Below are 23241 nucleotides of genomic sequence, written 5' to 3' on the forward strand. Positions count from 1 at the left end.
CTGTGGGTAAGATGAAGATAAAGGGAGAGATTGGGTCACCCTGGCAAGGACCACTGGAGGGGTTGAAAGTAATAGTAGGGAAGTCGTTCAAGAGAAAAGAATAAAAGGGAGTGAAGATATCCACTTCCTAGTTGTTTCTCTTGAGAACATGATTAAATTATGTAGAGGAGAAGAAAAGAATAATGCGTTTAATCTTCTTAATGGCATTCTTCAATCTATTTTCATGTGGGAGGGAATCAACTTCGAGATAATGAATAATAAGATTTGAATCATAGACCATTGTTAGCAAAGAAATATGTTGGTCTTATGCTATAGTTAAACCTTGCAATATGGCATATGCTTATGATAAATTATTGGAGAGTGCTCTCATACCCAAAGCATAGTTCAATTTTACATTCCCTCTAGGGAAAAATATCACCCCCAACTCCTACCACCCTTAATAAAAAAATATAAAAGGAGGACCTTGGGGTGGACTTTGATTCACTTATGTGTCCACAAGTAACCATTTAATATGGGCTCTTTAAGTGCACCTCATGTTTGACCACTACATCATGGTGTTTCCATGTCTCTAGGTTAAGTCCTCATGAGAATTGAACCTTTCGTAATGGTGAAAAACTCCTACCATTGGATCAAAACCCTTTTGGTATTTTTTAGAGGACATTAGGGCCGGGTGGGCTTTGATATTTTTTATGTGTGCATAGGTCACAAAACCAATTAATATGGTCTCTCTAGGTGCAACCACACATTTAACCACTACTTCAAGGTGCCCCATACCTCTAAATTAATTCATCATGTGAATTGAACCTTATGCAATGGTGAAAACTTCCTCACTTTATACTATGGCATCCAACCCATTTGAAAATTACAAATTTAAAAATTTAAAAACTAAATTTATAAAATTTCATATTCATATGCATATGGTGTGTAATTCCATGGATTTGAAAAAGGCATTTATAAATTATTTATGTATTAAGAAAAACAAATTTGTTTTTATTTTAGAAATTGAGCATCATATAATATATAATATAGTGCATGTATTGTTCCCTTTTGAAAAGATAGTAAGCATCCTCTCTAGGATAATTTTATCATATATAATTAAAAAAATTAGTTTATTTACTCTATATATATTACAATTTTTGTTATTCATCAATTCATTATTATTTTGGTTTTTTTTTTTTAACTTTTGATTTTAGAGTAATTTAATTCCTCAAAAATAATTTATATTCTCAATTCCTCCCTCTAAGATTTCATTCACAATTCCTTATTACTTTATCATATTATTTAACAAATATTTTTAATTTATTATAACAATTAATTTTGAAAAAATAAATTAAATTAAAAAAATATATATTAATTAAATAAGATGTATTTTCATTAAATATAATTAATTAAAAAATGTTAATTTAGCTTTTTTAAAGTTTATTAAACATTTTGACAACTAATTTTGAAAATAAGTTAAATTAAAAAGTACAAATATATTAAATAGATGATATATTATAATAATAATAATAATAATAATAGTAATAATAATAATAATATAGGTTTATTTTAAAATCAAAATTATTAAATGGGATTAATATCTTTCTGTATATATCTATATATATATATATATATATATATATATATATATAGATATATGCCCTAAGGGTTAGCTCAGTTGGTCAAAAAACCATGCCTCGCCATCAGGAGGTCATAGGGTCGAATCCACCCGAAGCCCTTGGGGTTAGGTCTTGCCAATAGGCCTCGCCCAGATTTTCCTGTGGACGTAGCGACCACTCACTACCACTGACCACTAACCAAGGTGCTCGTGAACCACAGCGTACATCGGGAGGTCACAGGGTCGAATCCACCCGAAGCGTCGAATCCACCCAAAGCCCTTGGGGTTAGGTCTTGCCAGTAGGCCTCGCCCAGATTTTCCTGTGGACGTAGCGACCACTCACTGACCATTGACTAGGGTGTTCATGAAACACAACGTAAAAATAAAAAAAAATAAAAATAAAAAAAATAAAAAAAAAAGAGAGAAAAGAAGAAGAATATATATATATATATATATATATATATATATATATATATATATATATATATATACACGGGGGAGTAAAATTTAAATGTGGCTCAATTAATAATAATAAAATTAAAAAGTTATAAAAATAATAAAATACAACGTGTTATATTGTAATTTTGTTTTAGAGGAACTTAGTCCCTCTAACTCAAGTTAGGAATATGCTCTAGGAACAATTATATAAATAATTATAACTTACATTGGTCAATTATGCTAAATTAATAGTGGTGGATATGCAAATCATCCTATAGTCTTTTTTTGGTAGGAACTAATAAATTTACATGTGAAGTGGATAAGTAAATTTCTTGCTAAGGCAAAAGAACTTGCATAAATTTTGGTGGGTAGTAACCACTAGTAACATAGATAATGGTAGGAAGTAACTCCTAGCAAGTATAATTATTTACATATTATTCTTGTTCATTTTTTATGCAAAGACATGCTTAAATTATGATGAGAATTAATTGATGGCAAATATGTCAGTTACCCTAGTATGAGCTATTTTCAAGGATTTTATTTTTGGATAGTTTTTTCTGTAGATCTTAATAATAAAAAATCACTACACAATATCTAAAATCATGCATGAATATTGCAACCATATCCATAGAGACCTACTTTTGAAGTGACTAAAAATGATTTTCATAACCATGATAAGCACATAAAAACTTAATACTTGGGATATAACAATATTCTTAACCATAGATATGCACCTTCACTTTACCATGGGTATTATTAATTTGTAAATAGATTTTGTTACAATACCATGGGCCAATACCATGGCTTATCAATACCACAGTCCCAAAAACCATAACTCATTTCATAATAAAAAATTAAAATGTAAAATATAAAATGCAATGTATTGTAAAATGTAAGGCACAAAGCTACCAATTTGATAAGAAGAATTTGATCCATCTATAATGTAATGTTAACATATTATCTATCTATGTTGTTCGTCGTTACAAGAAGAGATCAGTGACTCGTTACATCCATAGAATATTGTTCCAATTAGATCCACTTGAAGGGATCACTTCCTGTCGACTCAAGCATGGAGTCTAACCTCGAAGGCATGAAAAATTTTAGGGGATAATATTCGCAGGTGGGTTAATATTCCATGTTTTTTCCAAAAAAAATTATTCACCAATTTCCATTTTTCTAAAAACGAATTCACCCAAGTTTTATAGTATAAAATTATTTTACCTTAAAAATAGCTAATATTATATATTTTCTAATATAAAATAATTCGAAATATAAAAAAAATTACAAAATAATCATCAAACATTTTAAAATTTGGATATTAGGGACTAGTAAGATTCGCCAAGGTTGCTAAACTTTAAGATAAACTCCCATCCTTAAAATTTTCCCTGCCCGAAGATGTCAAGAGAATTGAACTCATGACCTCCTAATAGCATATATGCTTGAAAATGGTGAGTCGACCACTTGAAGTAACCCTCGAGGCTAAGTTAACACATTATTGTTTCATTAATAGGTTTTTTATTTATATATTATTATTTGTATAATAATGAATAATATTGATTATTATTATTCCAATATATTATAATAATAATCACCTCCATTAAAAGTATTGTTATGTTAGATATTACATATATTATTGATTACACAAAGTGACAATTCTCGATCATATGGAAAGAGAGAGTTGGAGGGGGAGAATGAGGGAGGGAAGAAAAAATACATAGAGAGATAGAGGTGGAGAAAGGGGGGGAATAACAAGGGAGAGATGGAGAGAGAGTGAGTGAGAGAGGAAAGGAGGGAAGAGAGGGAGAAGGAGAGGAGAGATATAGGGAGATAAGGGGGGGAAAGAGAGAGAGAGAGAGAGGGGGGAGAGAGATAAGGAGAAAGGGAGGGAGATAGTGAAAGAGTTTGGGAGTAGAGAGAGAGAGAGAGAGAGAGAGAGAGAGAGATATGGGTGGAGAGATATAGGGATATGGGAGAGAAAGGGAGAGAGAGGAAGGAAGGGAGAGAGGAGAGAGGGAGGGAGAGAGATAAGGAGAAAGGGAGGGAGATAGTGAAAGAGTTTGGGAGTAGAGAGAGAGAGAGAGAGAGAGATATGGGTGGAGAGATATAGGGATATGGGAGAGAAAGGGAGAGAGAGGAAGGAAGGGAGAGAGGAGAGAGGGAGGGAGAGAGATATGGAATAAGAAGGGGAGAGAGAGGAAGGGAAGAAAAAATACATAAAGAGATAGAGGTGGAGAGAGAGAGAGAGTGACAATGGAGAGATAGAGAGAGAGTGAGGGCGAGAGGAGATAATGAGAGGAGATAGAGAGAGAAAGAGAGACTCAAAGATGGAGGGTAGAGAGAGGGAAAGAAAGAGAAGGAGAGAGAGAGAGAGGTGTCAAGAGAAAGGGAGAGAGAGGAAGGAATAGGGAGAGGACTTGAGAGAGAGAAGGAGAGATAGAGGGAGATAGAGATGGAGTTAGAGAGGGAGAGAGAGGGAGGGAAGAAAAAATACATATAGAGAGAAATGTGGAGAGACAAAGAAGGAATTCCAATGGGAAGAGAGAGGAGGGGGGGAGAGAGGGAGAGGTTGAGGAATAGGGAGGGAGAGAGAGACACATAGATATGGAGAGAGAGATTGTATCTTTAGAGGGTGAGATAGAGATATAAATAAGGAGATATGGAGGGAGATAGAAATATATATGGATGGGGGAGAAAGGGAAGAAGGGAGACAAAAAGAGAGGGAGAGATAGATAGATATGGAGAGAGAGGATGTGTCGTTAGGGGGTGATGTTAGAAACAATATTTAATTGAGAGGGGGGGTGAATCAGTATTAAGGCCAATTTTAATTTTAATGAAAATTTATATTTTCATTCAATCTTGGTAATCGTCATGTGAACAATCACTAACATATCATGTAAAGCAACAAATGAAATCAACACATGAACATACACACACACTATGAGCAATATACACAAAAGAACACATATATTTAACTTGGAAACCCAAAAAGGAAAAACCACCAATATGTTTGTTATTATGATATAATATGAGCTCCTACTTTGTTACATCATCTCTCTTTATGAGCATCTTCTCACAAAAAGCAACAACTCCCTTAGATTGTTTGCTAGCATCCACTGGCAGGAAGCTCCAACCCCCTTCTTCTATAGACATCTAATTAGATTACCGTGAAGCACCAACTTCATGGATTTGTTGCAAGCACCAAGTTTCAGGAGGCACCAACCTCCAAGCTATCTTTAGACACCCACTATATGGAATCTCCAACTCCCTATTTTGTAGGCTCCAACTCACGCTCAATAAGGAACTCACTACTCTTTATTTTTGGTTGTTACTTAGTCTAGTTTCATTTCTATATATTAGCCAATGCTTGGCCCTTTTTTCTTCTTAGCATCATACACTCAACACTCTTCCCTCTATTCTCATTAACAACCTTCACTCATACACAACCCATTATTCAGCAGAACACACTCAACTCTCGGCCCACATACAATATGCATATCAAGTCTCAACCTTGCCTATGTCACAAGCTCTCTCAGCCTCACTTAGTAGCTCACTCACACAGAGCACTCTCACTCAATTCTGCTTCATTCCCCCAGCACACTGCCATGTTGCGTTCTCCCACTATATTACTCTGTGTTTCTGATTTTTTTTCTCCTCTATAACACAATGATTGATGCAGACCATTCTATTGTCATTCACATACTTCCAGAGAGTGTACTCTCAACATGGATCATTTTTCCTGGGACAAGATTGTTGTTCAAAACTCATAAGCTCTTGCATGGCTTTCTATCCTTTACCTTCATCATCTCTTATGTTTATTCCTTCTTTGACGAGATCAACAAATGGGCTTCATTAATCACATGGGAATGGGCATAATTAAATCAGTCAACAGACTTAGGTATGGTCCTCATTACCAAGAAACATAGCTCTTCAAGGCACACTAGGATTAAGAAGAAATATCTCCAACACACCATCAAACTTCTTAATTCCACAATATGTCACTCCTTGCCTATAGATTATTTTTTAAACCAATGTTGAGAAAAGGAATGGCTCCATTTATTGTGGTCAAATATCCATTAATTTTCTATGCAGATCATGGTCCTCGCTACCTTATTTCCCTATTCTTTTCATTTTCCATTAACTCCAGCAATGCCTCTGGTGCACTACCAAACTTAGTGAAATTTCCAAATGTAGCATACAGTGCTGAAATGGTTGTCGACTTGTTGAAGTAGTGTTAACCACGTTAACTCCAACTATGGTGAACTCCAATAGATGATGGATTCTAGCAAATGTAGCAACCAGTGCCAAAGTAATTGTCAACCCATTCATTTCCATTAAACTTACGCCAATAGGTGCTTTGTTTAAACCCAAAATCCCTTTAAAATCTTTAACACATGCCCACAGTGCCTTTCTCAAAGTGCTTAAATCATGATTTTAGTCTGACATAGTCCTTAGGGCTTATGCACGTAAACCTTTGCATATAATCTCATGTTGGGGCCCTGGCACTAAGCCTCAAGAGGCTTAAAAAACATGCACATACCTTTTCACTTTTAGTCACTTAACAAGCACAAAACCAAGTCATGGGCTCACCTTTATCCCCTGGTCCCATTTCCCCATAAATAAGACTTAGAGTTGTGGGGAATACCATCAGGGTCAATCCTCCAGGATTATGTGTCCTATGGGAATCGTTGTGTTGTGTTTCCTAATATTTTTTCATTGGTCCATGCATATTGTTCGTTTCGCCTTGTCTTGTTTTCTCATCCCAATGCTTCGTCACCTTGGAGGTTTTAACTTGTGTTGCAATGGAAAAAATCAAGGAACTAATAATAGGATGATGTGTCATGTGGTACCTGCTACTATAGCCACAAACCAATAGGAAAACCACCAGGGTGATTAAGTATGTCACTATTTTTGCTACTTGTAACAATTTCCATGTGTCTTTCTTTGATAGGTGCCACATGTCATCCATTTTCGGTCCATTTGGTCACCTAAAAATGCCAAATTTTCATGCCATGTGTCATTATCCTACGGTGCCACATGTCCTAGGGATTTTAGATGTTGATGTCATCATGCCACTGTGGTTGCCACCTATGCACCAATTCATCTCTTTCTGCTAATGGGAATGTTCCATGTGCCCATCATTCATTGGTCCATGCTATAATTTATGTGCCATATTGTCTTGTTGGACTTGCCCTAAAAATAAAAACTTACGCTCCATTGAAAGTTGTTGGGGTTAATCTACTGGGGCGATGTGTCCCTGATGGACCCACGGGAGGCTAACTTATACCAATTACCTTCATGCTAGGTATAGTGCATTAGGGCCCATGTGCCACATCATCCCAGTGGTCTTGTCCCTGAAACAAAACACTTGTGCCTCCTTTGGATACTGTCGAGATCAATTCGCCAAGGTGATGTGTCCCTGGTGGACCCGCGAACTATCTCTCCTCATCTTTGGATTGCTCCACCTACGTGCCCACATGGCTGCTATTGTGGCCTTGTGTTGACTATTTTGTGGGGCACATGGCTAGGTCACCAAATTTGAATTTTGGCCTCCTAACTTTGACCAACCATATCTTTTGATCCATGAAGCCTTTTTCAAACTTAACATACTATTAGAAAGTTGTTTTCTAGCACTATCCAACTACACCACTTCTAAGAGCGTCTAAATTGATCTCCTAAGGCAGAAATTCCTTCAAATCTGTATCTCCCTATTTGGATTTGGCTAAGGCTCTAACTCCAACTAAACATGCAACACACCACATTAATTCCAATCATACTATACGTCTACCATCCTAAGCTAGTTGACATCAATGCCAACACACTTGACTCCACTTGCCATCCTAATGCCAATTGTCCAACAGGTGAGATAGAGAGAGAAAGAAGGAGAGATGGAGAGAGATATAGATATAGATGGTGGGGGCAGAGAGAGAGGGGGTGGGGGGTGGGCACTAGGGGGGAGAGGGGGAGAGAAAATGAGAGAGGGAGGGAGATAGAGTGGACGGGAGAGAAAGGGAAGAAGAAAGAAATACACATATACAAATATAGATACTATATAGTATTATATAATATTGAATATTATCAACCATAGAGGAGGAGGAAGTAAGGCTTTGACAAAAGGTTAAATAAGTTAGATTTAGAAAGCCATGAATATTTTGGTTTTTCACTGAAATAGATGCATCAATTTCAATGTAGATGTTGATTTCAAATCCTATTTGATTGATTGCACTAGATGCATTTATTTTAGTGTAGTTGTCTATTTCTAATCCTATTTGATTGCCTGTAGTAGCTGTGTTGATTTCAATGTAGATGATGAATTATAATCCTATTTGATTTCTTGCACTAGATGCATTGATTCCAGTATAAAAGTTTATTTCTAATCCTATTTTATTGCTTGCACTAGATGCATTAATTTTTGTGTAGATGTTGATTTCTGATTTGATGTAACTAGATGTATGGTGTACTTTAATTTCAAAGTAATTATATTAATAGTGTACATTGATTTAAGTGTAAGATTTTTTAATTGAAAATGTGCATTGATTTCTGTGTTACGGTTATTCAACCATAAATAAAATACTTGAATTTTCGTTTTAAATAAAATGTTCACTTACCTTAACTATTTGCTCCTTGAAACTGTAAACTATTTGTAATTGACTATATTCTTATTATTTCCATCATTCAACATTGTTACACACTTTGTGTTCAAACGAGGTAATAGAAAACAATTACCATTGACACTTACTTGGGGTTTAACATTCCATAAGTCACAATGATTGACATTGGAAAAAACTAGTGTGAATATTGGAGAGCAAGAAATACAAGGTATAATGTTTACTATAATAGATCAAGTTAAATATTTGAATGGTCTATGATTTCAACCATCCTTTTCATATGATTAATATGAATAGATGGAAAAACTAATAGGTGTGACTATAAGGACAAAAGAAGAAAATAGTTTGAGATTAATCACAATGAAGACTATTTGTAATTGACTACACTCTTATTATTCACATTTTCTATTATTCAATATTGTTTCATTGTCATTTTACATTCAAAATTTTTATTTCATCATTCAAACTATCACAAATATTTATCATCTCAACAAACTGAGGAAACTGAACAAAATTGAAATTAAAATAACCATATTAATCTTAGACATATTTAACATATTTAAAATGATCAGAATAATTAGATTTTCAACAAATTTTCCATGGCAACTCATGACTAAATTCAACCTAGATCGATCTTAACCCTAGATCTATCAAGTGCCAAGAGGGATCAAATCTCATGAGGTGCAAACCTTTCCTCAAGTTTTGCACTCAAAAAAGAGGTTTGCAACTCGAGAGATTTGATCTCTATCATTGCTTGATAGGTCTGGGGTTAAGATGGATCAAATATGGTATAATAATTACAACTTTCATTTTAAATAATGAAACATTATTTGTAAAGAGTAATCATAACATTAATAATAAAGATTAATGAATTATAAATTATTACTACTTATTATTCTTAAGTCTAAGTGTTGATGATAGGATAAAAAGAGAAAATAACATAAACTAGGAAAAACATATAATTAAATGGATGATAAATATCCATACAAATCAATCTATCATAAACATCATAACACTTACCTCATGATATATCTTGAATTTTCCAAAACAAATGTAGTCTAACCAATAAACAAAATGTTTTTTTTTTTAGCACTTTTTTCGTGAATTTTAACCTAAATTGAGCATATTTTTTTAAAATTTGGAGTTAAGTTCTTTAATGTGAAAAATTCTACTTCCCAAAGGAATCCATTTAAGCATTCTGTTAGTGCCAGTCTTGTTTGCCTATCACCAGTGATCAAATATACTTTTACCAAGTCTGTGAGGAGTCTCAAGGTCAAATTTTACCATGTCACTAGGTTTACAGAGTAAAATTTGGTCACTGGGTAGTTGGTCTAGGAATGATTTTATTCTTTTGGGAAAGTCACACATGTTGGTCACCTACCTCATTCAGATGAAGGTGTCATAATAAAAAGAAGGTTTTCATTATATCAGTCATCATCATCATTCCATTCAGTTTCAAGTCTTCAGTAAGTCATTAGGGTTTCAAGGTCCATCATCATCATGTGTAAATCCAGCATTAAATAAATCATGACAAGCAGCTCTTTGACATTAACTTGATGAATTTCCACAAGTTCTTCATGATTTTAGTTTCAAAGGTTCTAGGAGAAGAAGTTTCAATGTTCAAAAAGTAAAAATGCAGCTCAGGTTTCAGCTCTCCAAGGTGACTCAGTCTTAAAGGTGAAAAATCAGTTTTTTAAAAGGTTTGTGGGGCCCATTTCTTTTCAAAAGGAAACTAACTTGCCTATATAAACCCAAAAAGCCCCAAACTCACTTCATTTTCCTTTTATTCCCCTTTGTGCATCGAGCTCTCTCTCTTCCATTGGCAAGAAAAACTCGGGTTTTGAGGCAAATTTAGCAAAAAATTGAAGGCACTACACTTCCAGACACTGCAATGCGCTTCTGAGGCCGGTGCTGCACTTCTGGACACTGCACTGCGCTTGTGCCAGAGCAACTCAAAACCATCCAGAAATCACCCAAATTGAAATTTCAAGCTTGCAATTTGTTTTCTTGCTAACCTAGACTCCTCTACAAGTAAGTACATCACTTCACTTACCTTTTTTTTTAAGCAAGATGGATTCAAGCTTAAGATTTCTTCATCTAGGGTTTTTAGTGAATTTATCATGAAATGAGCTAGGGTTGATGATGGCTAGTCTAGTTTTCATATGTTAAACATGTAAAACTTTCATCCTACACCTCTACACATGTTTAAAATACATTATGAACCATTGAACCAACTACAAATCACCAAATTACTTCACCAAAAATTAAACCCTAGCTCATTCCTAAGCAGTTTGGACAATTTTCCTAGAAACTCTGTTTTCCATTTTTCACAAACACTCCTTTCCTTAATTTCACCTCATTTGATTTTTATGAGTTGCTCACAATCCATATCCATCTCCTAGAATTTCCCTTACCATTTTTCATCTCCACCTATCCATCATTTCATTTTTCACTCATCCCTCACTGTTTTTTCTCATTTTCATGATGCTAGGGTTTTTGTCATCATGGAAGGAGATTCTTCACCAAAAAGGAAGAAACATCATAAAGGAGGAAAAATTCTCATATATGAACCTTCCAACTGTAATGAAATTAATACATCACCCTTCATCAAGCAGTGTTTTGAAGATGTGAATTTTTTATATTTTTGCAAAAGGGTGTGTGAAGTAGGTTTCCATGAATAGTTGACAAATTGGGTTGCTACTTGTTTGAAAGGAGAAAGTGTCATTATTGCTAGGGTTGAGTTCAAATTTTCAATGGATTCTATTTCACTTGCTACAGGGATACCAAATCATGGAGAATATTGGTTTAAGGGCATGAACTTAGATCTTGTGCATTATAGGTCCTTCTTGAAAACACCATACAGGGAAACCCATACACATATCATACCTTTTAGGTACCTGTTGGAGAAGTATGCTCCTTTGATGAAAGTTGTCATGAAATTTTTCACATGTGAAGGAAGGTTCTCTAGATTATATGCCTATCAAATCTGTCTTCTAATGCACTTTACAGCTTAGAAACCTCTCAACATGTGCAACTATCTAGGTAGAATCCTTGACAAGATGTCCAAGAAGGTACATGTGAAGAACAAAGAACACTATCCTAGTCTCTTTCATCATAGTCTAATCAAGACTATAGTGCTCCATCAACTTGCAGAGAAGAACATGACATGGGATTCTTTCTTGGTGACAGCTTTGAAATGGCATGAATCCAATGTTTCAGTTCAGCATTCAAGCATGCCAACACAGAAAATGGAGATTGGGTCCTAAAGCAAATCGGCGGAAATTCCTAAAGCACCTAGACCTGAGGTGACTACGATGTACAAAAGAGGAAAAAGGCTTATGTTTACTTCTCATGGTGAGAAAGGGGCCAAGCCTTCTACATCAGCAAAACATGGGTCACCAGTATAGGATAAATATTTGATTGAGCATGAGTTTGAGTTGGTAGACTTGGAAGCAGAAAATGAGCCCTGAAGCATGCAACAGATTATCAAAAACAAAGACTCTTAGATCAAAGAACTCATGGACAACATGGCAAAGGCAAGGTTTGTCATTTCATTCCTAGAACAAGAAAACAAACAGCTAAAGGCAAGACAACTTATCATGGAAAAGGAGCAAGCTAAACTATTGCAAAAAGAAGGAAAGGGAAAAGAAGTTTTGGAGATCAATGAGCCTGAAGGAACTAAAGGAAAAGGTAAGAAAAAGGGTCCAAGAACTAAAGGGCTTAAGAAGGCATTGGAAGAGGAGAAGAACACATCTTGCTAGATGAAGAACTAGAGTTAGAGGACATAATTAACTTAGAGGTTAATGAAGATAGGGAGTATTGGCTAGACAAGGTCAATCATCACTTGGAGAAGCTTCTGGACAAGGCCAATAGAGACAACCAGCTACTAAGGCACATGGCACATCACTACTAGGCCAAGAATATGATTTGCAATGTCAAGGTCAAACAGCTGGAAAACAAGCTCAAAGAAACCCTAAAGGACCAAAATGAGAAGGGTAACTTAGATATGCTTGCTAAAGCATCCATGAGGGCTTAACATACCTTATTTTATAGCTCATGACCAATTTTGGAGGAATTCTGAACATTTTTTGTTTTTTGGCTATTTTGGTGCCTTATTCAGAAATTTGGCCAGTCACAGGCGCTGCGCTTTTTCCTCTCAAAACCCATTTCTTCATATTTTCCAAAGAGGGCCCAAATTTTGAGAAAAAGAGGAAAAAGTGGTCAAAAATCAGCTTTCTGGACCTCTTTTTGACAGGCGTTGCGCTTCTGGAGTGACCTTGGGAGATTGGATTTTTGAAGGCCTTCCCATGGGTCATTTTCAAAAATTCAAGGTTTTTTGGAAACTAGACTTGAAAATATAGTTGACCATTATTTCAGATATTAATTTGGACCTCAAGAAGGCACCTTAAAGTGGGCTCAAATTCGGCGCTGTGCTTCTGCAATTTCCTGTGTTTTTCATTTAAAATTTCATTATGTAAATTTCCTAGTTTTCAGTTTGACTTTTTCAAAGTCAAGACTCTTGATGTAATTGAAGGTAGTCTGAGGTTAGATGATGTAAGCATAAATAAATGGGCATGACAGGTTTTTTTTTTTTTTTAATATGCCTCATTAAGGAAGCAAAATCCAAAACAAAGTCTACAAGAAGTGTTTGTGTTTAACCTTCTCACTCTCACATGTTGGTTGAGAGAATCTTGGAAATAGTTCCACCACATAGGAACTCGAATCCTGAAGGTGGGGAAGTGGTATAATTGAGTCTATATGTATCATTTCTCTTTTAGAGAGAAGGGTTGGACTTTGTGGAGCAGACTTGTATATTTATGTTTTCTTCAGCTAATACAGGAGTAGTTGCAACTATATTTCAGGAACTCTAGTTTAGTGAGTCTATGGTGTTTGTTTCTTATTTCTATCAGTTTTAATGGATAAATCATCACTCTTTACATGCTTTATGTTCTTCCTATGAGTTTCTTTGCAGTTATATAAACAAGAATCTTGAAATTTAGCTCTGTTTATGTGAAATTCATAGTTGTGTTTCCCTTCTTCTAAAGCTAATGAATTCATGTCTTTAGATGCTCATTAGTCTCTTTTAAACTCACAAATAAATGCTACATTGATAAACACTCCAATTTCAACATAACACATTGATATCTAGTTCCTATTATATTTGTTTATGCATACGTGAAGCCTAGACCTAATTACTTGTTTTAAACCCTAGTCCAGCGAACCTAAAAAACCTAAATTCACAATAACTCAAAAAAAACTTATATATCTAGCCTAAAACCTATCTCTTTGCATATATTCATTGACAGATCCTTTGAGAGATCCCTCTCTAGCTCAGTAGGGCTAGCTGTTGAGCTGAAAGTGGTTCGAGGCTACCTCTTTCAATCTCTTCCTCAACCTAGGAAATTGTAGGGGATAACCCATTCAAAAATATATTTTAAATAGCAAGAAATTACAGTCTCTCTTGGAATTGTATAGCTAGTGAAAAAATCCATTTCCTTTATTAGTTAGATCACATAAAAAAACATAAGAATTAATTAAGGTATATAAAAAAATATTTTTTATTATTATAAAAAGAATTAATATATGACTTAAAAATGTATAAATTTAAAAAAACATGTAACAAGTTTTTTAACCATTGAGATTCACCCCCACCTTACCATGGATATTCTTGTACATAGGCTTTGTTATAATACCATATACCAATACCATGATTCAAAGATATTATATAACAAAAAAAACCATGACTCATTTCATAGTCCAAATATTTTATATATAGTTTAATTTATTTTAATTTAATTTTATACTTTTTTTTTAATTACGAGGATATGCATGTCTATTTTGGAATAAGGCTTCAATCTAATTATCAATAACTATTAGGTAGATAGTAGGGATTTAGCTTGCATGGAATATGCTAGAATATTCTTAGTTTCACCTAGAGATGCTCTCCAACCCACTATGGTAGAGATGTTGTAATGTAATGTTTAACATTTTGACTAAGTCAAATTAGATAAAATTAATTAATTAATTAATGTACACATTTTAACTTGGTCAAAATAAAATAAAAATAAAAATAACCTTATAAAAATAAATTAAAAATGGTCCATGGTATTGAGAACCCACGGTATTGATCCACGGTATTAATGTGGAATATAACCTATTTAAAGGGGAAATTAAACCAACTTAGATCCATCTTAACTCCGGATATACCAAGCATCAAGATGGATACAATATCTTACTTTAAAAGAGGTTGGAATATCAAGATATTTTATCTCTCTGGGTGCTTGGTAGATCCAAAGTTAAGATGGATCTAGGCTAGTAGCAGTCGCAGATCAAAGGTTGAGATTTATCTCGAAAGTAGTTATGCTCTTTTTCCCTTTTAATTAAATTGATTAATTAAAGAAAATGTGACATGAACTTGATTTATGGCTTTTGGGGCATGTGGCATTAGTAAGCCATGGAATTTGCCCAGGATATTATAACAAGATCTATTTACAAGTCAAAAATCTCCATGGTAAAGTGGGGGTGAATCTCCATGTTTAAGAATCTTGTTACATGTTTTTATAAATTTATATATGTTTAACTCATATACTAGTGCTACCATATAAATTAAATTGGTAGTAAACATGAGTAGACATCAACCCATAATAAGTTTCAAAAGATTTATTTCATTATACATCTCAAGTTGCTTAAATTAAAAAAAGAAAAATCATAAAACCTAGCTAAATTATAACTTTATTATTATTATTAGTATTATTATTATTAAAAGAATATATCTATATATATATATATATATATATATATATATATATATATATAGATATATATATAGATATATATAGATATATATATATAGATATATATATAGATATAGATATATATATATATATATATATATGTATATATGTATATATATATATATATATATATATATATATATATATATATATATATATATATATATATATATAAGGTTATTAACCATGTAGATTCTTAATTTATAAATAGTCTTTGTTACGATACCAGGCCAATACCACATGCCCAAAAAATCATCACTCACTTCATATGACATTTTTTCATATGATTTTGTTTAATTAATCAATTTAATTAAAGGGGAAAATGAGCATAACTTCTTCGGAATTGAATTTAGACCTTTGATTTGTGTATACTTTTATGAATATTTTAGAATATTATGTGTATTTTAAATCCCTAATATCTACTTAATAGTTATTGATAATTAAATTAAAATTCTAGAAGCCCTATCCCAAAATAAACAGGCCTATTGATGTAATTAATTCTTCTTAGAATAAATAATTTATTAAATGAGGTGAAGAAACTTTTCCTCTAGCTACTCCATGGAATCCCATTTTTCTTTTCCTTGAAGTTATCGTTTCAACCAGATTTTTCAATGGTCATGCTTCCCCTATCTTTTAGATTTGAACCTCTTCTTATACAAAAATATGCCCTCTACCAACTTTGGTTGATCATTTAGTGCTAAGTCCTCTATGGAAGGTAGGACATACTCGTATTCCTGATTCAACATGGAGGTCTCATAGATTTTGAGATTATCCACATTTACCACTAAGTAAATGCACATTTATGGGGGTAGAATGAGTCTGTAAACATTATCTCTCACCTTTTCCAATATTTGAAAAAGACAATACCACAGATCCTTACTATTCTTACTAGGACCCTATAGTCTTTATTTATTTAGTTGTAAGAAACATTATCTCCCACTCTGGATGACTTCTCTATTTTGTGTTGAGCATGTTCATCCTTATATTTTTCCTATGACTTCTTCAAAATCTCCTATACTTGAAAACGGATTTGTGTAATCTTCTCAACAAAATTTTCTACTCTCAATGCATCTCCTATCAGGTCCTCCCTCACTCCTTATTTTCCGCATACAAAATCTAAGGGTGAAGGTGACGAATATTCAAAGAATGTTCCAAAATGTGACTTAATAATCGAAGTGTGGATTTCTTGATTATAAGAGTGTTGTTTATAGATCATATCTTCATCCCAAGTCTTCAGATGCTTCTTATTTTAACCCCTCATAAGCTACACCAAGCTCGTATTGAATATTTCTATATGATAATTTTTCTATGGATGAAATGTTGCATATCTCTTCTTGGTGCCTGTCTTCTCTGACAATATAGTCCAAAATGCACTAAGGAATTTGGTATCCCTATCTTAAAGGACACTCCTTGGTATACCATAGTGCACCTAGACCCATTCAAAGAACATGTTTGCTACTTCTTTTTCTTTGATTGTCTTTTTGTAAGGAATGAGAATGCACATCTTGCTAGACCTATCAAATACTACAAATATATAGTCATGTCCCTTCCATGTTGTTTGTAAATGATAAAAGCCATGGAAATTTTTTCCTTTGGTCATATGGATATAGATAAGTGATGGTATAGACCCTTTTTTATATTATTTTTCTTGTTGGTATGATGAAGTATACATCTAATATATTGTACTACATCTTCTCACATTTTGAGTTGATACACATACCTTTGCAAGTTACGAATTGTCTTCCTAGTGCAAAAATGTCTTGTAGTTTGGAGGTGTGAGACTCTCTAATAAGCTAAAATGTCACCTTAAGGGACATAGAGCTTGGCTATCTTGTAGAGGAACCCATTATGGAGATGATAACTAGCCTTGTTGTCACTATCTTCTATATGAATCTAGCCCTGAAGCTATTGAAACACCTCATTGAAGTTTTGATCTTCTATTTCTGCCTCTTTGTACTCATCATGAGTAAAAGACTCCATTTGCATCAGATTTCCCAAAGAATAATCTTGGATGTCGGTGACCTTGAAAGTATGTTTTCTAACCTATTTGTGCTACCCTTCTTATAGTTTATGACTAGGTGAAATTGATGTAAAAACCCCATCCACTTGTAATGTCTAGCTTGTTGTAGCTTATTTTAGGCCTACAAATACAATAGCGGTTGGTGATATATAGCACACTGGACCCCCTAATGTTGCTTTAGGAATGTGGGATGCAATTGGACCTAACCTTCAAGGTCTATTATGAAAATAGGTTTGTCAAATTTCCTCTTTCCTTCGAAGCAATGTCTATACAAGAAAACTTCTATTTCAATGAATATAATTAAATTAGTAAAGAAGAATTCTTAAAATAAGAAATTAATGGGTCTATGCATGAAGCGGTGTTATATTTTTTGGCAAAGCGAGGGCACATTTTTGTTAAAGAGGGAGCTCGATCGAGCTATTTTAAGTGCTCATTCGAATTTTTTTTAAGCACTTGATAAAGTCACTTAAGGGCTTAGACATAGCTCAATCAAGTGTTTAAACAAACTTTCGATCGAACTACTATGTAACCCAAGTTAACAAACGAGCTTTATTTAGCTAGGGGCTCGATCGAGCCTCTATTTAGCATTAACATTCGCAGTCACAGTCTTCCAAGCCATTTTTGCATACTGCGAGAACTCGACCAAGGCGTTCAACTACTTGATCGAGGTATTTAACTGCTCGACCAAGCATTTTGGAGATGGAGCAACGACCCTGCCAATGTCCCGAAGATCAAACCAACCACTATCTGTAGGCCAAGGTAGGTTTCCTATCATTTTTTCTCTATTTGAATTATTTTTTCTTGCAAAAAACATAAATTAATTTGAAATGAAAACCCACCATACAAAAACCATGAAAACCACAAAAAAACCACAAAAACCACTAAGAAAACCCATGAAAAAAAACATAAAAAACCATCTAGAAAACCTTTGAAAACAAAAAAAAAACCTATAAAACAAGAAAAAAAACCACCAAGACAACCCTTGAAAACCACAAAAAAATAGATACTTTAGAGTTTATTTTTTTTTTTTTCATTTCATTGAATAAGTTTTAAATAATTGTAATGGTAGCATGTTTATTATGAATTTTTTTCTGATTTTGAATGGTAAAAACTTTATTTTCTAATTATTTTATGTTTTGAAGTTTTTTACTTGGGAATTTAAATACATTTTCAATGTATTTTGAATTTTTATTATTTAAAATGCATTATAAATTTTGAACAAATTTAACAAAATATATGCCCAAAAAAACTTGACCATAAAACAACCTAAACTATAACTAATAAATAAACAAATATGAACTTAATATTGACATAATGAAGATGGTTTCTCACGATGAACCTTTATTTATCAAACAAGAATTTTTATTTTATTTTTTAATTTTAATTTTAAATAAATTTATATTTTAAATAGTAAATATAGTACAATTAGTTATAAAAAAATTAATTACTTAAATAAAATATTATCTTTAAAATTAAAAATTCAATATATATATATATATATATATATATATATATATATATATATATATAGATATATAGATATATATATATATATATATATAACCAGCATAACTATAACTATTTATATTATGTTATAATTATTTGTATTTAATATAGCATAACTATATATATATATTTCATATAACTATATATTTAGCTATAACATAGCATGTAACATAACTATTGTTATCACTTAGAATTTTCTCTAGAAGTGATCAGAAGAAATAAAATGACTGAGGTAACCACAAAACAACTTTTAAGCATAGGCTCTAGCCAACCTATGGGTCAGAGAGGGCACTCTCTATATGATTTAGCTTTGTTTGCTAGGATTTTAGGCTAGTTCTGAATGTTCAGGGGTTTTTTTTATCTATATTGAAGATTAGATGGTGGAATCGTTAAAACAGAGGGGTAGAATGATGGCTTTGGACCATTGGGCTATGGAGTCAACAGAAGGACAATAGAACTAGAATTAATTCACTAAAGGGAGTGTTCAAAGGGCAAGCTAGCAGAGTACAGTGCAGGTCTTTGGGCCAGAGGGGTGAAAAGGTCTTAACCAGGGTGAGAGAGAAATTAAGAATTCACAGACTGGGATTAAAACGAGGAACAGAAGATAATCAGAAACAAAGGGCAATTAAGAATCCTTTGCTATATATTAGAGAGAGATAACCTAAACTAAGGAGCAATTAAGAATTCCTTAACTTAGATAATCAGTAGAAAGCATTTAAATGCATAACAATTAAAATAGAGTGCAATTAAGCAAATTCTAAGGTATCATTCCATGTTATAGCATTCAGATTCAGATATACTTTAAAGATCATGAATTTTTTTTTAAGAAAAATGACAACAACGCGAGAAAATACTTGTCTGCACTTCGCTCTACACATGAATCCTGTGAAATATCTTGTCTTTATTCATCAATCCAACTTGCTGGTCCAGTCAGTGATAAAATAGCTTTACAGTCTTTAGATCAAGAGGTCTATAGAAATGTATAAGAATCCACCCTACATACTTCGAATTGTGAAGTATTTATACAAAAGTTTATTACAAAATATCTCAAACTAACTTGATATTTAATCTAGGAAATATAAATATCTTCTTGCAAGAAGATAAAGACAACTATTGAACTGCTTTCATGCTGTCCCTTTTATTGTGGTGTTGCTGGCCTTTATGGTTTGGTTTGTAGCCCTTTATGCTCTTTGCTATTTGAAGTTTCACGCTGGAGGATTTAGTTACTTTTGGCTTTTATCTGATACTCTTTGGCACTAATATTCTTTAACCATGTTGATCTGCCTTTACCTTTTACCCTGCTCACTGTACATTAACCTTTTACTACATTTCACTACAGTAAATTAGTCAATTTTTCCCATAATTTAGCATTACGTAACTTGATTTTCAACATCCTTCTATATATCTCATCTACCTCGGTATACTTAGCAAAAGTAGGCCTAGTGATGAATAGGTGTTTCACCTCATGCTGGAGGAAAAATAGGTTTTCAAATGTTTGGTAAAGAACTTTGCTTGTTGGCAATACTTTTATCGATGATGTACTGGCATGTTCTTTAGCTAGCTCTCTAATTTTTTTGTTATAATCCTGTTGTGTCATGAGCTTGTCATTTATGATCAAGGGACTGGGTAACCCTTTCTCTCTCAAAATTTGAAACTTGGTCATAAATTTATCAACTGTTACTTGCATATTTTGACATTTGTCATCCAAGTTTATCATTAAGTTTCTCTTGGAAAGGACCTTTCTTACCTCCAAAATTGTTTCTGTCCTATATTTTATATCTAATTATTGAATTTCATACTTGTTTTTAGTATTGAGAAAGTGGATAAGTCTGGTTGCATCTTCAGGCATGTCTCCTAGTGCTTCCTTGAGTTTTTGGATAGCTTTTGTAGCTACCTTTATCAGGTCTATCTGTTCAAAAATCACTTGAATGGATGGCCAAATATCATTGACAGATCCAATGATATTGGCTCACAATAGTTCCTTGGCTTGCCCAAGGGGTTCCTTTAGTGTTAGATCCTTCTCCATGGCCGTTAATCTTTCATTCATTTTGGCAGCTTTCTGAACTTCTTCCTTGTGCATGATCTTGGCAAGCTTGCAATTTGTTTCCAAGCTTATCACCTATTCTTTTAGTTTGTTCATTTATGTAGCTTGAATAGACATTTCCTCCATGGCTTTGACCAACTCCGCTGCTTTTTCTCCTGATGCACTTGCTGCAAATGTAGTGGCAGTATCACTTTGCTTCAATTGAATTAAAGTGTCTAATTCTTTCTCTGTCTCATTTAACTGATCATTAAGTTTTAAGACCAAGTCCATCAACTCTTCATGTCTGGTTTGGCTCTCTAAGACTTCCTATGTTTGGGGATGTTGCAGCTGAGGTATCTTTAATTATTTTTTCAGTGATGCAATGTCATCGTTCTTCTTCTTTATCAGCTATTCAATGGCTTTAATATCTTTGGGATCATGTCCCAATTCAATCACTAAGTCTTCTAAAGACTTGATTTTAGTATCCTTGGCCTGTGAGGAGGTCTTCTCTAATTGATATTGAGCTGAGATATTGTTCAATGAATTCTGCAACTGATGAGCAGCTATGGCTTTACCTCTGAGGGTGGAGTATATCATCTCTCCAGCCTGTTTGTGCAGTTCAATTTGGTCTATGGGATGAATATCCCTTGCCATCAGTTCAAAATCAACTCTCTTGAAATTTGCTAATGTCCTTGGTTGTTGTGTAGTTGGTTTTATGAAGGACATTTGTAATTTTCCTTCCTTGATGTCAAAAGCTGACATAAACCTTGTCTGATTGGTAAGTGTGATTTTGAGACACTGAGCATAAGTTTGAGCCTTTAATTTCTCATTTCTTATCTTGATCTCTTTATATCTATCTTTTAGATCCTTATCCTTATCAATAGGCCTACTGAATGAGGATACTTCTACACTTAAATGTCTTTCCAAGATCTGGGTCTGTGATGTGGATGGCCCCTATGTTTCCTCAGATAGTGTTGTGCCTTTACTTTTGTCCGGCTCAGTATCAGTTATTTCTACTGAGCCTTCTGTGTCTTCCTGCTCTGAAACAGGATTTAGCCTAGGTCTTTTGCTCTGACTGGTCCCATACTGTATATTTGATGTGCCCATTCCTGAACTTGAGGGTTCCTCCCTGGTCCTTTTGGGGTTCTTTTCCTCATTCTGAGGAGTCTGCATGATAGGAGGGGTGCTCATGGCTGGCTCTTGCTGTTTAGGTACCTGCAGAAATGAGCTCTCATCAAACTGTCTTTCTAAGTCACATAAGGCATTCTCTACATCTACCTTTGTACTGTCTCTGTCTATAAGAGTGTTTTCCACCCACTCAGATTGATTTGCATATCTTTCTATCTCTGGTATGGGGTGGTGAATATAAGGTCCCAACTTGGCCTTCTTTCTCAATCTGGTCATAAATTCTTGAGGGTCATACCTCCACATGAAACTCTTTTGGAACTTCATTTGCTGCAAAATTTGGTTTGCCTCCTTCCTGCCTCTCTAGAATTACAAATGAAGGGGCCTAACTAGTTTTTTACTTTGAATTGTGATATTTTCTTGGCCGAGACAAAATTTAACTCATTAGAGTTCATTATTTGTCTATAGTACTCTAGAGCAAATAACCTCATGGGGAGGTATTTGGGTAGTTTATATGGTGCAAGGTTGCAACCATAAATCTTTATCTCTGTGTGGTTTTGGTAAAGGTACCAATCTACCGCTTTTCTTTGTTTAGACAACTGAAGGACCATTTTAATCTATTGACTTGTCCTGGGTGGAGGGCTTCCTTTCAGCATAGTCATAATGGGATGAACAAAAGAATCTATGAAATCTGAATAGGTGTATGGTTATTCAAATTTGTGGAATAGTGGGGTCTAAAAAATGACAAACCTGGGCTGGCCTTTGGTCTCAAGCTTCTAGAGAGTGAAAGGAAACCTGTCTAAATGATAATACAAAAATAGGTGGTATAATACAAATGAGTATTTGAATACTCTCTCATTTCTCATTCTAGTAAACTGCTCATGCATTCTATCAGCTATGAACTGGGCATAATCATACATGGTTGCAAGAGGTTGTCCTGGGGTGTAAATGGACATGAAGGCAAGTATAAGCTCATCAATGTATTCACTTGTAGTGTAGCCCAATATACATGATATCATGGTCACAATATGCTTGCCCCTTGTAGAGAAAATAATTGACATATATGGAGGGGGGTCTTTAGGAACGTGTTTTTCTTCTACAATGAAGGTTTGAAACAACTGGGCCAATCTTGA

Source organism: Pinus tabuliformis, chromosome 2_1, assembly GCF_031772625.1.
Source record: "Pinus tabuliformis cultivar Carrire ecotype Pingquan chromosome 2_1, CPIR1, whole genome shotgun sequence".
NCBI lineage: Eukaryota > Viridiplantae > Streptophyta > Pinopsida > Pinales > Pinaceae > Pinus > Pinus tabuliformis.